The sequence below is a fragment of the Rhinoderma darwinii genome, chromosome 7 (assembly GCF_050947455.1).
Source record: "Rhinoderma darwinii isolate aRhiDar2 chromosome 7, aRhiDar2.hap1, whole genome shotgun sequence".
Taxonomy (NCBI): Eukaryota; Metazoa; Chordata; class Amphibia; order Anura; family Rhinodermatidae; genus Rhinoderma; species Rhinoderma darwinii.
In genome coordinates, this window is record NC_134693.1 from 91,681,399 (window position 1) to 91,696,669 (window position 15,271).

Below are 15,271 nucleotides of genomic sequence, written 5' to 3' on the forward strand. Positions count from 1 at the left end.
TTTTAGGTCGCCTCCTCTTTTGGGGAGATGGATTTTTTCTATGGCAAAACATCGGAAAAATTTAACTGATCGATTATGATGATGGATAAAATGTTTAGAGGCACTAGAAATGTTTAAGATATTTGCATTTCTTATATAGCTGAGGTGTTCAAGAATCCTAATTTTAAATTTGCGGTTTGTGCAGCCTATATATTTTAGTTGGCATTCTATGCATTCGATGATGTAGATAACGGATTCGGAGTTGCAATTGATGTAGTTTTGAATAGTATAGGTGTCTGATTGTGTAGAGTCACTGAACATTTTGGTGGGGTAAGCATATTGGCATACCTTACAAGGGTGCTGTCCACATTTGTAGAACCCTTTGGTCTCCAACCACGTTGATTTGGTCTCCTGGGATGTAAATAGGGATGGTGATAGTGTGCTGCCTATTGATGGAGCCTTTCTTGCTATTATTCTACACCCTTCCTTCAGGATGGACCTCAAGTCGACGTCCTCCATGAGAACAGGTAAGTACCTATCCACTAGATTTTTTATTTCCTCAAACTGGTTACTTTGCTGCAGAACCAAGGTTGGTTGATTGGATTCTGATTTGGTCGTTTTGTGTTGTTCTAAAAGTAGGGTTCTTGGTTTTTTGGTGATAATGTTTCGGGCTCTGTTGAGGGACCACTGTGGATAGCCTCTCTTTCTCAATCTGGTTGTGATACATTCTTGCTCTATAATGAACTGGTTAGTTGATGTGCAATTTCTTTTAGCACGATGAAGTTCTCCTACTGGAATGGCTTTGATTGTATGTCTAGAATGATTGCTTGTAGCATGCAAAATGGAGTTGGCTGAGGTGGGTTTCCGGTGCGTTTGAGTTGTAATGATTTGCCCTATTTTTCCCTCTAGTTCTAGGTCTAAAAATACTATTGACGTTTTGTTATGGTTGTGGGTGAACTTGAGATTGTAGGGGTTCTGGTTAAGATAGTCGACGAAGTTTGAAATATGATCAGTGGGTCCCTTCCATATTAGCAGGAGGTCGTCGATATAACGTCCATACCACTCAATGTTTGTACCATGAGGGTTATTGCTAGAAAAGATGTATAATTCCTCCCACCACGCCATTACCAGGTTTGCAATTGACGGGGAGAATTTGGCTCCCATAGAGACGCCTTTCAGTTGGAGAAAATTTTTTCCATCAAATTGGAAGAAATTGTGCTTCATTAGGAACATAAGTACATTTAGGATATAAGTTTGAAAATTTCTATCATAAGTACTGTGTGTCTGAAGGTGACTTTCTAAAGCAGTGTGTGCTACATGATGAGGAATTGATGTATAGAGTGAGACAACGTCACAGGTTAACCAGGTGTAGTTCTCGTTCCAAATTATATCTTTTAACGAAATAAGGACATTTTTGGTATCTTTTAGAAAACCTGGAGTTTGCTGGGCCAAAGGTTGTAGCAAGGTGTCGAGCCATTCTGATAATTTTTCTAATATGGATCCTATCCCTGAGACTATAGGTCTCATTGGTGGGGGATTAATTAGTTTGTGGGTTTTAGGTAGAGCGTGAATTATGGGAGTAATGGGTTGTTCAACATATAGATAATTAAATTGTTTCTGATTAATGAAACCCCCTTGGAGACCTTCGTTCAGTAAACTTTTCATTAAGAATTTTATTTTGTCTGTTGGATTTGAGTCGAGTTTTTTATAGGTGTTGACATCAGATAGCATGTCGAGTATTGATTGTTGATAATCTGATTTATTCATGATGGCAATTCCTCCGCCTTTATCTGCCATTTTAATCGTAAGTTCTTTGTTGTCTTTCAAGGTTTTCATTGCTTTTTTCAGGCGGTTAGGCATGTTGGGTTTTGGATGGTTAGTTTTGAGCCTGTCTGCTATACTTTGTAGTTCTTGTTAAATGATGAATTGAAATCGGTCCATAGATTCGGTTCGTGCATTCACAGGATAGAATTTGGGGTTGGAAGTTGTAAAGTTTGAAGCCATCATAACAGTTTGGTCCGTTCTCTCAGGTTGCAGACTTTCCAGGCATGCTAAAGTTCTGAGTTCTTGGAAAGAGAATTCAGACATGAGTTGGTGTTTATGGTTCTTGGAATCCCTATTGGGTTGGCTTGTGAAAGTCGTAGCGGTATTGGGGTCTTCTGTTGTGGTAGAATCTTTAAGAAAGTATTTTTTGACAGTTAAATTGCGAATAAATTTGTTTATATCTAGCAATGTATTGAATAGATTGAAGTTATTGTTGGGGGCGAAATTAAGACCCAGAGTGAGGACTTCTTCTTGATCTGCCGAGAGAGGGAAGGATGAAAGATTCGTTATGTTGGAATTTAATAATGCTGGAACTTTCGCGACCGGAGGTGACGGGTTTGTTCTTGATAGGGTCGATTTGTGCTTCCTCCCGCCCCTCCTGCCTCGTTTTTTGACATTTGTGCGGTGGCTTCTTGTCTATGGTAAGGACGGGAAGAAGTTCCAACAGGTTCTTCTTCTGATAAGCCTTCTGCAGAGTCGGGTTCCGTGGAACTGAAGCTTACCCTGCTCGGTATATCTCTATAGCGTTTGTATTGTTGGTTGCGTTGTTTAAGAATGGGTCTAGGTCTGGAAAAATTGCGTTCCTTTCGATTCCAGTTATATACTTCATTGTTCATATAGTCTCGTGTATCCCGCTGGAACTTTGATTTCTTTGTTTCAGCTATGGATAGGTCTAATTTGTCGATGTAAGAAGACGTGCGTGTATCTAGCTGTGAAAAGGCAGGTAAGCTTGAGTAGACATCCAGTTCTTTTTTGATGTCTATTATTTTGATTTCCAATTCTATTAGTTTTTGTTCTTCTTGTCTCGTGATGAGGTTCATTAGCTTGATGGAACAATCAGAAAGAGTTTGGTTCCATTCTGTGTGAAAGTCTTCAGTGTATATAAAGGAGGGCATTTTCTTCAAACGTAGTCCCCTAGGAATCATATTTTTTGAGACGTAATTTTTGAGAGTAGTGAGATCCCACCATAGTTTTGCCTGTTGCGCCAGGTGTTTCTCCAAGTTGTGGAATGAGGCTTCCAAATCCGGGTTTCTTTCAGAGGTGTTGCCACTGCTGCCAAAGACTTTTGCGGCCAGTTCAGATCTTGTTAACTGAGCCTCGTTTGACATATTGAGCGTAGTCTCAAGAATTTATATAATTATTGTATGGTATATTTCTTGTAACACATATACATTGGGTGTCTCTCCAAATGTGCGGGAATTGGTGAGAAGAAGTTATAAAAACAATGGGAAGATATATTTAGCCAGAGTATAGTATACAAAATTGTTTTGAGAATCTTAATTTGCATAGACGATTGAATTATATCCCTGTAGACATATTATCGTGACAGACTTGCATAAAACTTCTCCTGTTGCACAAGAAATCAAAGCAGGACGGTTGTACACATGTGTAGAGAGATAGGTTCTTTTAGTCCTGAATAGGGCATGTGTATATAACAAGGGTGAGCACGTAAGGCAAAGCCGAAAGCTCAGACAGAAGGTATATAGAGAAGAAGTCCTCCAGCTCACCTGACACTTGCTGTGTGTGTCGCGGTCATCGCACGGGCTCTCGTGTCGGCACACGATGGGTATAGACAGGCAGAGGCAAAAGGGTTGAGTCCAGCGCTGAAGAGGGTAAAACGGAAACTAGTTCCAAGTTTACTAAATAATCGATTAAAAGGTCCAATAGGTTGGAGTCCTGGTGTGCAAAACGGGAGTAAATATCGATCCAGTCCTGAAGCCTACGCGTTTCAGACGTTAGGCACGTCCTTAATCATGGCTGTTGAAGTTTTGGATACTAGGGCCCCGGTTTTTATATGCATGAGTTCCGGTTTGTGCAGCTGGTTAGACTTGATTGCGTGTCAGCTTACGATAAATCATTGAAACGCAAGCCAAAGCGTCTCAAAGATTCTACATGCAGAATTGCTGAAAAGTAGAACGTAAATAAACTATACTTATGAAAGGATGAGGGGCAAAGCCTGGGGAAACAGAGAACGTATATTTCTAGCTGCAGGTTTTTAGTTGCAATCAGGAAGTGTTAGGACATCGCTTCTGTGAGTTACGTAACATTGACTTCTTTGTTTACATGCTAGATCTTGTGTGTGTAATTGGCTGGCCGGATCAGCCAATAGGAAGCAAGGGAACCTGACGGGCCTCCTGGAAACAGCTGGTGCTCCAAGTACGATGTTATTCTGGTAAGTAAATATATCGGGCTATCTACAAAAATTCATTGTTAAATTATTTCGGTTTTGCGAGGACTGTATATGAAAGGGGAAAGTTTAGATTAGTTTTTACTATGGAGCAACGTGGTATATTGATATATATAAAAAAGACGACATGTAGTTATAACGGGCGGCGTCTTGTTGAAAACTTGCGTTATAGTTTCTCAGGTTTATTTTGTGCGTGCAATTTATTTGGTTTGCGTTACTGTGGGCCGGCATAAACTAGTGTGAACTAGGAGTAAATGATATAGTGGGTCTATGCAGAAGGTGCTACTCTTGGATGTCCCAGGCTGAAAAACAATTATATATTGAACGGGTTGGGTATATATGATGTTTTAGTTTGTGTAAGATACAGGTAGTCTTGTAGTCAACTAATGAGGGAACTAAGAATATATTGCAGTTAATTAATTGGAAAAATAAGTTAATAGGGGAGGGCCCTTGGTATCTATGCGCTGGATCAAAGTATGGGTGTAGAGTGCAGGGAGTGTAGGGAAAAAGAAAACTTAGCAAAAAATTAAGAAAATAAGGTGAGCGTGAATGACTGGCTAAAAAAAGTCAAAATATTGTATCGATTGCATTACAAAAAGCACATGTTATGTATGCAAAAAATATTGATTGACTTTAGGGACAGACGGAGAGATATCATTGGCTTAAGACTGTTGCTCATAGAATTAGTTACTGTATAGATAATAGGATGTATCCTTTGGAATACAGACTAAAATATTAATACTGGAACATAAGTTCTTTCTTGAGGTTGAGTCCATGTGGGAACCTCGTTTTTAGTCTGTATATCCAGAAAGCTTCTCGCAGATGAGTTTTATGTTTTAGGTCGCCTCCTCTTTTGGGGAGATGGATTTTTTCTATGGCAAAACATCGGAAAAATTTAACTGATCGATTATGATGATGGATAAAATGTTTAGAGGCACTAGAAATGTTTAAGATATTTGCATTTCTTATATAGCTGAGGTGTTCAAGAATCCTAATTTTAAATTTGCGGTTTGTGCAGCCTATATATTTTAGTTGGCATTCTATGCATTCGATGATGTAGATAACGGATTCGGAGTTGCAATTGATGTAGTTTTGAATAGTATAGGTGTCTGATTGTGTAGAGTCACTGAACATTTTGGTGGGGTAAGCATATTGGCATACCTTACAAGGGTGCTGTCCACATTTGTAGAACCCTTTGGTCTCCAACCACGTTGATTTGGTCTCCTGGGATGTAAATAGGGATGGTGATAGTGTGCTGCCTATTGATGGAGCCTTTCTTGCTATTATTCTACACCCTTCCTTCAGGATGGACCTCAAGTCGACGTCCTCCATGAGAACAGGTAAGTACCTATCCACTAGATTTTTTATTTCCTCAAACTGGTTACTTTGCTGCAGAACCAAGGTTGGTTGATTGGATTCTGATTTGGTCGTTTTGTGTTGTTCTAAAAGTAGGGTTCTTGGTTTTTTGGTGATAATGTTTCGGGCTCTGTTGAGGGACCACTGTGGATAGCCTCTCTTTCTCAATCTGGTTGTGATACATTCTTGCTCTATAATGAACTGGTTAGTTGATGTGCAATTTCTTTTAGCACGATGAAGTTCTCCTACTGGAATGGCTTTGATTGTATGTCTAGAATGATTGCTTGTAGCATGCAAAATGGAGTTGGCTGAGGTGGGTTTCCGGTGCGTTTGAGTTGTAATGATTTGCCCTATTTTTCCCTCTAGTTCTAGGTCTAAAAATACTATTGACGTTTTGTTATGGTTGTGGGTGAACTTGAGATTGTAGGGGTTCTGGTTAAGATAGTCGACGAAGTTTGAAATATGATCAGTGGGTCCCTTCCATATTAGCAGGAGGTCGTCGATATAACGTCCATACCACTCAATGTTTGTACCATGAGGGTTATTGCTAGAAAAGATGTATAATTCCTCCCACCACGCCATTACCAGGTTTGCAATTGACGGGGAGAATTTGGCTCCCATAGAGACGCCTTTCAGTTGGAGAAAATTTTTTCCATCAAATTGGAAGAAATTGTGCTTCATTAGGAACATAAGTACATTTAGGATATAAGTTTGAAAATTTCTATCATAAGTACTGTGTGTCTGAAGGTGACTTTCTAAAGCAGTGTGTGCTACATGATGAGGAATTGATGTATAGAGTGAGACAACGTCACAGGTTAACCAGGTGTAGTTCTCGTTCCAAATTATATCTTTTAACGAAATAAGGACATTTTTGGTATCTTTTAGAAAACCTGGAGTTTGCTGGGCCAAAGGTTGTAGCAAGGTGTCGAGCCATTCTGATAATTTTTCTAATATGGATCCTATCCCTGAGACTATAGGTCTCATTGGTGGGGGATTAATTAGTTTGTGGGTTTTAGGTAGAGCGTGAATTATGGGAGTAATGGGTTGTTCAACATATAGATAATTAAATTGTTTCTGATTAATGAAACCCCCTTGGAGACCTTCGTTCAGTAAACTTTTCATTAAGAATTTTATTTTGTCTGTTGGATTTGAGTCGAGTTTTTTATAGGTGTTGACATCAGATAGCATGTCGAGTATTGATTGTTGATAATCTGATTTATTCATGATGGCAATTCCTCCGCCTTTATCTGCCATTTTAATCGTAAGTTCTTTGTTGTCTTTCAAGGTTTTCATTGCTTTTTTCAGGCGGTTAGGCATGTTGGGTTTTGGATGGTTAGTTTTGAGCCTGTCTGCTATACTTTGTAGTTCTTGTTCAATGATGAATTGAAATCGGTCCATAGATTCGGTTCGTGCATTCACAGGATAGAATTTGGGGTTGGAAGTTGTAAAGTTTGAAGCCATCATAACAGTTTGGTCCGTTCTCTCAGGTTGCAGACTTTCCAGGCATGCTAAAGTTCTGAGTTCTTGGAAAGAGAATTCAGACATGAGTTGGTGTTTATGGTTCTTGGAATCCCTATTGGGTTGGCTTGTGAAAGTCGTAGCGGTATTGGGGTCTTCTGTTGTGGTAGAATCTTTAAGAAAGTATTTTTTGACAGTTAAATTGCGAATAAATTTGTTTATATCTAGCAATGTATTGAATAGATTGAAGTTATTGTTGGGGGCGAAATTAAGACCCAGAGTGAGGACTTCTTCTTGATCTGCCGAGAGAGGGAAGGATGAAAGATTCGTTATGTTGGAATTTAATAATGCTGGAACTTTCGCGACCGGAGGTGACGGGTTTGTTCTTGATAGGGTCGATTTGTGCTTCCTCCCGCCCCTCCTGCCTCGTTTTTTGACATTTGTGCGGTGGCTTCTTGTCTATGGTAAGGACGGGAAGAAGTTCCAACAGGTTCTTCTTCTGATAAGCCTTCTGCAGAGTCGGGTTCCGTGGAACTGAAGCTTACCCTGCTCGGTATATCTCTATAGCGTTTGTATTGTTGGTTGCGTTGTTTAAGAATGGGTCTAGGTCTGGAAAAATTGCGTTCCTTTCGATTCCAGTTATATACTTCATTGTTCATATAGTCTCGTGTATCCCGCTGGAACTTTGATTTCTTTGTTTCAGCTATGGATAGGTCTAATTTGTCGATGTAAGAAGACGTGCGTGTATCTAGCTGTGAAAAGGCAGGTAAGCTTGAGTAGACATCCAGTTCTTTTTTGATGTCTATTATTTTGATTTCCAATTCTATTAGTTTTTGTTCTTCTTGTCTCGTGATGAGGTTCATTAGCTTGATGGAACAATCAGAAAGAGTTTGGTTCCATTCTGTGTGAAAGTCTTCAGTGTATATAAAGGAGGGCATTTTCTTCAAACGTAGTCCCCTAGGAATCATATTTTTTGAGACGTAATTTTTGAGAGTAGTGAGATCCCACCATAGTTTTGCCTGTTGCGCCAGGTGTTTCTCCAAGTTGTGGAATGAGGCTTCCAAATCCGGGTTTCTTTCAGAGGTGTTGCCACTGCTGCCAAAGACTTTTGCGGCCAGTTCAGATCTTGTTAACTGAGCCTCGTTTGACATATTGAGCGTAGTCTCAAGAATTTATATAATTATTGTATGGTATATTTCTTGTAACACATATACATTGGGTGTCTCTCCAAATGTGCGGGAATTGGTGAGAAGAAGTTATAAAAACAATGGGAAGATATATTTAGCCAGAGTATAGTATACAAAATTGTTTTGAGAATCTTAATTTGCATAGACGATTGAATTATATCCCTGTAGACATATTATCGTGACAGACTTGCATAAAACTTCTCCTGTTGCACAAGAAATCAAAGCAGGACGGTTGTACACATGTGTAGAGAGATAGGTTCTTTTAGTCCTGAATAGGGCATGTGTATATAACAAGGGTGAGCACGTAAGGCAAAGCCGAAAGCTCAGACAGAAGGTATATAGAGAAGAAGTCCTCCAGCTCACCTGACACTTGCTGTGTGTGTCGCGGTCATCGCACGGGCTCTCGTGTCGGCACACGATGGGTATAGACAGGCAGAGGCAAAAGGGTTGAGTCCAGCGCTGAAGAGGGTAAAACGGAAACTAGTTCCAAGTTTACTAAATAATCGATTAAAAGGTCCAATAGGTTGGAGTCCTGGTGTGCAAAACGGGAGTAAATATCGATCCAGTCCTGAAGCCTACGCGTTTCAGACGTTAGGCACGTCCTTAATCATGGCTGTTGAAGTTTTGGATACTAGGGCCCCGGTTTTTATATGCATGAGTTCCGGTTTGTGCAGCTGGTTAGACTTGATTGCGTGTCAGCTTACGATAAATCATTGAAACGCAAGCCAAAGCGTCTCAAAGATTCTACATGCAGAATTGCTGAAAAGTAGAACGTAAATAAACTATACTTATGAAAGGATGAGGGGCAAAGCCTGGGGAAACAGAGAACGTATATTTCTAGCTGCAGGTTTTTAGTTGCAATCAGGAAGTGTTAGGACATCGCTTCTGTGAGTTACGTAACATTGACTTCTTTGTTTACATGCTAGATCTTGTGTGTGTAATTGGCTGGCCGGATCAGCCAATAGGAAGCAAGGGAACCTGACGGGCCTCCTGGAAACAGCTGGTGCTCCAAGTACGATGTTATTCTGGTAAGTAAATATATCGGGCTATCTACAAAAATTCATTGTTAAATTATTTCGGTTTTGCGAGGACTGTATATGAAAGGGGAAAGTTTAGATTAGTTTTTACTATGGAGCAACGTGGTATATTGATATATATAAAAAAGACGACATGTAGTTATAACGGGCGGCGTCTTGTTGAAAACTTGCGTTATAGTTTCTCAGGTTTATTTTGTGCGTGCAATTTATTTGGTTTGCGTTACTGTGGGCCGGCATAAACTAGTGTGAACTAGGAGTAAATGATATAGTGGGTCTATGCAGAAGGTGCTACTCTTGGATGTCCCAGGCTGAAAAACAATTATATATTGAACGGGTTGGGTATATATGATGTTTTAGTTTGTGTAAGATACAGGTAGTCTTGTAGTCAACTAATGAGGGAACTAAGAATATATTGCAGTTAATTAATTGGAAAAATAAGTTAATAGGGGAGGGCCCTTGGTATCTATGCGCTGGATCAAAGTATGGGTGTAGAGTGCAGGGAGTGTAGGGAAAAAGAAAACTTAGCAAAAAATTAAGAAAATAAGGTGAGCGTGAATGACTGGCTAAAAAAAGTCAAAATATTGTATCGATTGCATTACAAAAAGCACATGTTATGTATGCAAAAAATATTGATTGACTTTAGGGACAGACGGAGAGATATCATTGGCTTAAGACTGTTGCTCATAGAATTAGTTACTGTATAGATAATAGGATGTATCCTTTGGAATACAGACTAAAATATTAATACTGGAACATAAGTTCTTTCTTGAGGTTGAGTCCATGTGGGAACCTCGTTTTTAGTCTGTATATCCAGAAAGCTTCTCGCAGATGAGTTTTATGTTTTAGGTCGCCTCCTCTTTTGGGGAGATGGATTTTTTCTATGGCAAAACATCGGAAAAATTTAACTGATCGATTATGATGATGGATAAAATGTTTAGAGGCACTAGAAATGTTTAAGATATTTGCATTTCTTATATAGCTGAGGTGTTCAAGAATCCTAATTTTAAATTTGCGGTTTGTGCAGCCTATATATTTTAGTTGGCATTCTATGCATTCGATGATGTAGATAACGGATTCGGAGTTGCAATTGATGTAGTTTTGAATAGTATAGGTGTCTGATTGTGTAGAGTCACTGAACATTTTGGTGGGGTAAGCATATTGGCATACCTTACAAGGGTGCTGTCCACATTTGTAGAACCCTTTGGTCTCCAACCACGTTGATTTGGTCTCCTGGGATGTAAATAGGGATGGTGATAGTGTGCTGCCTATTGATGGAGCCTTTCTTGCTATTATTCTACACCCTTCCTTCAGGATGGACCTCAAGTCGACGTCCTCCATGAGAACAGGTAAGTACCTATCCACTAGATTTTTTATTTCCTCAAACTGGTTACTTTGCTGCAGAACCAAGGTTGGTTGATTGGATTCTGATTTGGTCGTTTTGTGTTGTTCTAAAAGTAGGGTTCTTGGTTTTTTGGTGATAATGTTTCGGGCTCTGTTGAGGGACCACTGTGGATAGCCTCTCTTTCTCAATCTGGTTGTGATACATTCTTGCTCTATAATGAACTGGTTAGTTGATGTGCAATTTCTTTTAGCACGATGAAGTTCTCCTACTGGAATGGCTTTGATTGTATGTCTAGAATGATTGCTTGTAGCATGCAAAATGGAGTTGGCTGAGGTGGGTTTCCGGTGCGTTTGAGTTGTAATGATTTGCCCTATTTTTCCCTCTAGTTCTAGGTCTAAAAATACTATTGACGTTTTGTTATGGTTGTGGGTGAACTTGAGATTGTAGGGGTTCTGGTTAAGATAGTCGACGAAGTTTGAAATATGATCAGTGGGTCCCTTCCATATTAGCAGGAGGTCGTCGATATAACGTCCATACCACTCAATGTTTGTACCATGAGGGTTATTGCTAGAAAAGATGTATAATTCCTCCCACCACGCCATTACCAGGTTTGCAATTGACGGGGAGAATTTGGCTCCCATAGAGACGCCTTTCAGTTGGAGAAAAAATTTTCCATCAAATTGGAAGAAATTGTGCTTCATTAGGAACATAAGTACATTTAGGATATAAGTTTGAAAATTTCTATCATAAGTACTGTGTGTCTGAAGGTGACTTTCTAAAGCAGTGTGTGCTACATGATGAGGAATTGATGTATAGAGTGAGACAACGTCACAGGTTAACCAGGTGTAGTTCTCGTTCCAAATTATATCTTTTAACGAAATAAGGACATTTTTGGTATCTTTTAGAAAACCTGGAGTTTGCTGGGCCAAAGGTTGTAGCAAGGTGTCGAGCCATTCTGATAATTTTTCTAATATGGATCCTATCCCTGAGACTATAGGTCTCATTGGTGGGGGATTAATTAGTTTGTGGGTTTTAGGTAGAGCGTGAATTATGGGAGTAATGGGTTGTTCAACATATAGATAATTAAATTGTTTCTGATTAATGAAACCCCCTTGGAGACCTTCGTTCAGTAAACTTTTCATTAAGAATTTTATTTTGTCTGTTGGATTTGAGTCAAGTTTTTTATAGGTGTTGACATCAGATAGCATGTCGAGTATTGATTGTTGATAATCTGATTTATTCATGATGGCAATTCCTCCGCCTTTATCTGCCATTTTAATCGTAAGTTCTTTGTTGTCTTTCAAGGTTTTCATTGCTTTTTTCAGGCGGTTAGGCATGTTGGGTTTTGGATGGTTAGTTTTGAGCCTGTCTGCTATACTTTGTAGTTCTTGTTCAATGATGAATTGAAATCGGTCCATAGATTCGGTTCGTGCATTCACAGGATAGAATTTGGGGTTGGAAGTTGTAAAGTTTGAAGCCATCATAACAGTTTGGTCCGTTCTCTCAGGTTGCAGACTTTCCAGGCATGCTAAAGTTCTGAGTTCTTGGAAAGAGAATTCAGACATGAGTTGGTGTTTATGGTTCTTGGAATCCCTATTGGGTTGGCTTGTGAAAGTCGTAGCGGTATTGGGGTCTTCTGTTGTGGTAGAATCTTTAAGAAAGTATTTTTTGACAGTTAAATTGCGAATAAATTTGTTTATATCTAGCAATGTATTGAATAGATTGAAGTTATTGTTGGGGGCGAAATTAAGACCCAGAGTGAGGACTTCTTCTTGATCTGCCGAGAGAGGGAAGGATGAAAGATTCGTTATGTTGGAATTTAATAATGCTGGAACTTTCGCGACCGGAGGTGACGGGTTTGTTCTTGATAGGGTCGATTTGTGCTTCCTCCCGCCCCTCCTGCCTCGTTTTTTGACATTTGTGCGGTGGCTTCTTGTCTATGGTAAGGACGGGAAGAAGTTCCAACAGGTTCTTCTTCTGATAAGCCTTCTGCAGAGTCGGGTTCCGTGGAACTGAAGCTTACCCTGCTCGGTATATCTCTATAGCGTTTGTATTGTTGGTTGCGTTGTTTAAGAATGGGTCTAGGTCTGGAAAAATTGCGTTCCTTTCGATTCCAGTTATATACTTCATTGTTCATATAGTCTCGTGTATCCCGCTGGAACTTTGATTTCTTTGTTTCAGCTATGGATAGGTCTAATTTGTCGATGTAAGAAGACGTGCGTGTATCTAGCTGTGAAAAGGCAGGTAAGCTTGAGTAGACATCCAGTTCTTTTTTGATGTCTATTATTTTGATTTCCAATTCTATTAGTTTTTGTTCTTCTTGTCTCGTGATGAGGTTCATTAGCTTGATGGAACAATCAGAAAGAGTTTGGTTCCATTCTGTGTGAAAGTCTTCAGTGTATATAAAGGAGGGCATTTTCTTCAAACGTAGTCCCCTAGGAATCATATTTTTTGAGACGTAATTTTTGAGAGTAGTGAGATCCCACCATAGTTTTGCCTGTTGCGCCAGGTGTTTCTCCAAGTTGTGGAATGAGGCTTCCAAATCCGGGTTTCTTTCAGAGGTGTTGCCACTGCTGCCAAAGACTTTTGCGGCCAGTTCAGATCTTGTTAACTGAGCCTCGTTTGACATATTGAGCGTAGTCTCAAGAATTTATATAATTATTGTATGGTATATTTCTTGTAACACATATACATTGGGTGTCTCTCCAAATGTGCGGGAATTGGTGAGAAGAAGTTATAAAAACAATGGGAAGATATATTTAGCCAGAGTATAGTATACAAAATTGTTTTGAGAATCTTAATTTGCATAGACGATTGAATTATATCCCTGTAGACATATTATCGTGACAGACTTGCATAAAACTTCTCCTGTTGCACAAGAAATCAAAGCAGGACGGTTGTACACATGTGTAGAGAGATAGGTTCTTTTAGTCCTGAATAGGGCATGTGTATATAACAAGGGTGAGCACGTAAGGCAAAGCCGAAAGCTCAGACAGAAGGTATATAGAGAAGAAGTCCTCCAGCTCACCTGACACTTGCTGTGTGTGTCGCGGTCATCGCACGGGCTCTCGTGTCGGCACACGATGGGTATAGACAGGCAGAGGCAAAAGGGTTGAGTCCAGCGCTGAAGAGGGTAAAACGGAAACTAGTTCCAAGTTTACTAAATAATCGATTAAAAGGTCCAATAGGTTGGAGTCCTGGTGTGCAAAACGGGAGTAAATATCGATCCAGTCCTGAAGCCTACGCGTTTCAGACGTTAGGCACGTCCTTAATCATGGCTGTTGAAGTTTTGGATACTAGGGCCCCGGTTTTTATATGCATGAGTTCCGGTTTGTGCAGCTGGTTAGACTTGATTGCGTGTCAGCTTACGATAAATCATTGAAACGCAAGCCAAAGCGTCTCAAAGATTCTACATGCAGAATTGCTGAAAAGTAGAACGTAAATAAACTATACTTATGAAAGGATGAGGGGCAAAGCCTGGGGAAACAGAGAACGTATATTTCTAGCTGCAGGTTTTTAGTTGCAATCAGGAAGTGTTAGGACATCGCTTCTGTGAGTTACGTAACATTGACTTCTTTGTTTACATGCTAGATCTTGTGTGTGTAATTGGCTGGCCGGATCAGCCAATAGGAAGCAAGGGAACCTGACGGGCCTCCTGGAAACAGCTGGTGCTCCAAGTACGATGTTATTCTGGTAAGTAAATATATCGGGCTATCTACAAAAATTCATTGTTAAATTATTTCGGTTTTGCGAGGACTGTATATGAAAGGGGAAAGTTTAGATTAGTTTTTACTATGGAGCAACGTGGTATATTGATATATATAAAAAAGACGACATGTAGTTATAACGGGCGGCGTCTTGTTGAAAACTTGCGTTATAGTTTCTCAGGTTTATTTTGTGCGTGCAATTTATTTGGTTTGCGTTACTGTGGGCCGGCATAAACTAGTGTGAACTAGGAGTAAATGATATAGTGGGTCTATGCAGAAGGTGCTACTCTTGGATGTCCCAGGCTGAAAAACAATTATATATTGAACGGGTTGGGTATATATGATGTTTTAGTTTGTGTAAGATACAGGTAGTCTTGTAGTCAACTAATGAGGGAACTAAGAATATATTGCAGTTAATTAATTGGAAAAATAAGTTAATAGGGGAGGGCCCTTGGTATCTATGCGCTGGATCAAAGTATGGGTGTAGAGTGCAGGGAGTGTAGGGAAAAAGAAAACTTAGCAAAAAATTAAGAAAATAAGGTGAGCGTGAATGACTGGCTAAAAAAAGTCAAAATATTGTATCGATTGCATTACAAAAAGCACATGTTATGTATGCAAAAAATATTGATTGACTTTAGGGACAGACGGAGAGATATCATTGGCTTAAGACTGTTGCTCATAGAATTAGTTACTGTATAGATAATAGGATGTATCCTTTGGAATACAGACTAAAATATTAATACTGGAACATAAGTTCTTTCTTGAGGTTGAGTCCATGTGGGAACCTCGTTTTTAGTCTGTATATCCAGAAAGCTTCTCGCAGATGAGTTTTATGTTTTAGGTCGCCTCCTCTTTTGGGGAGATGGATTTTTTCTATGGCAAAACATCGGAAAAATTTAACTGATCGATTATGATGATGGATAAAATGTTTAGAGGCACTAGAAATGTTTAAGATATTTGCATTTCTTATATAG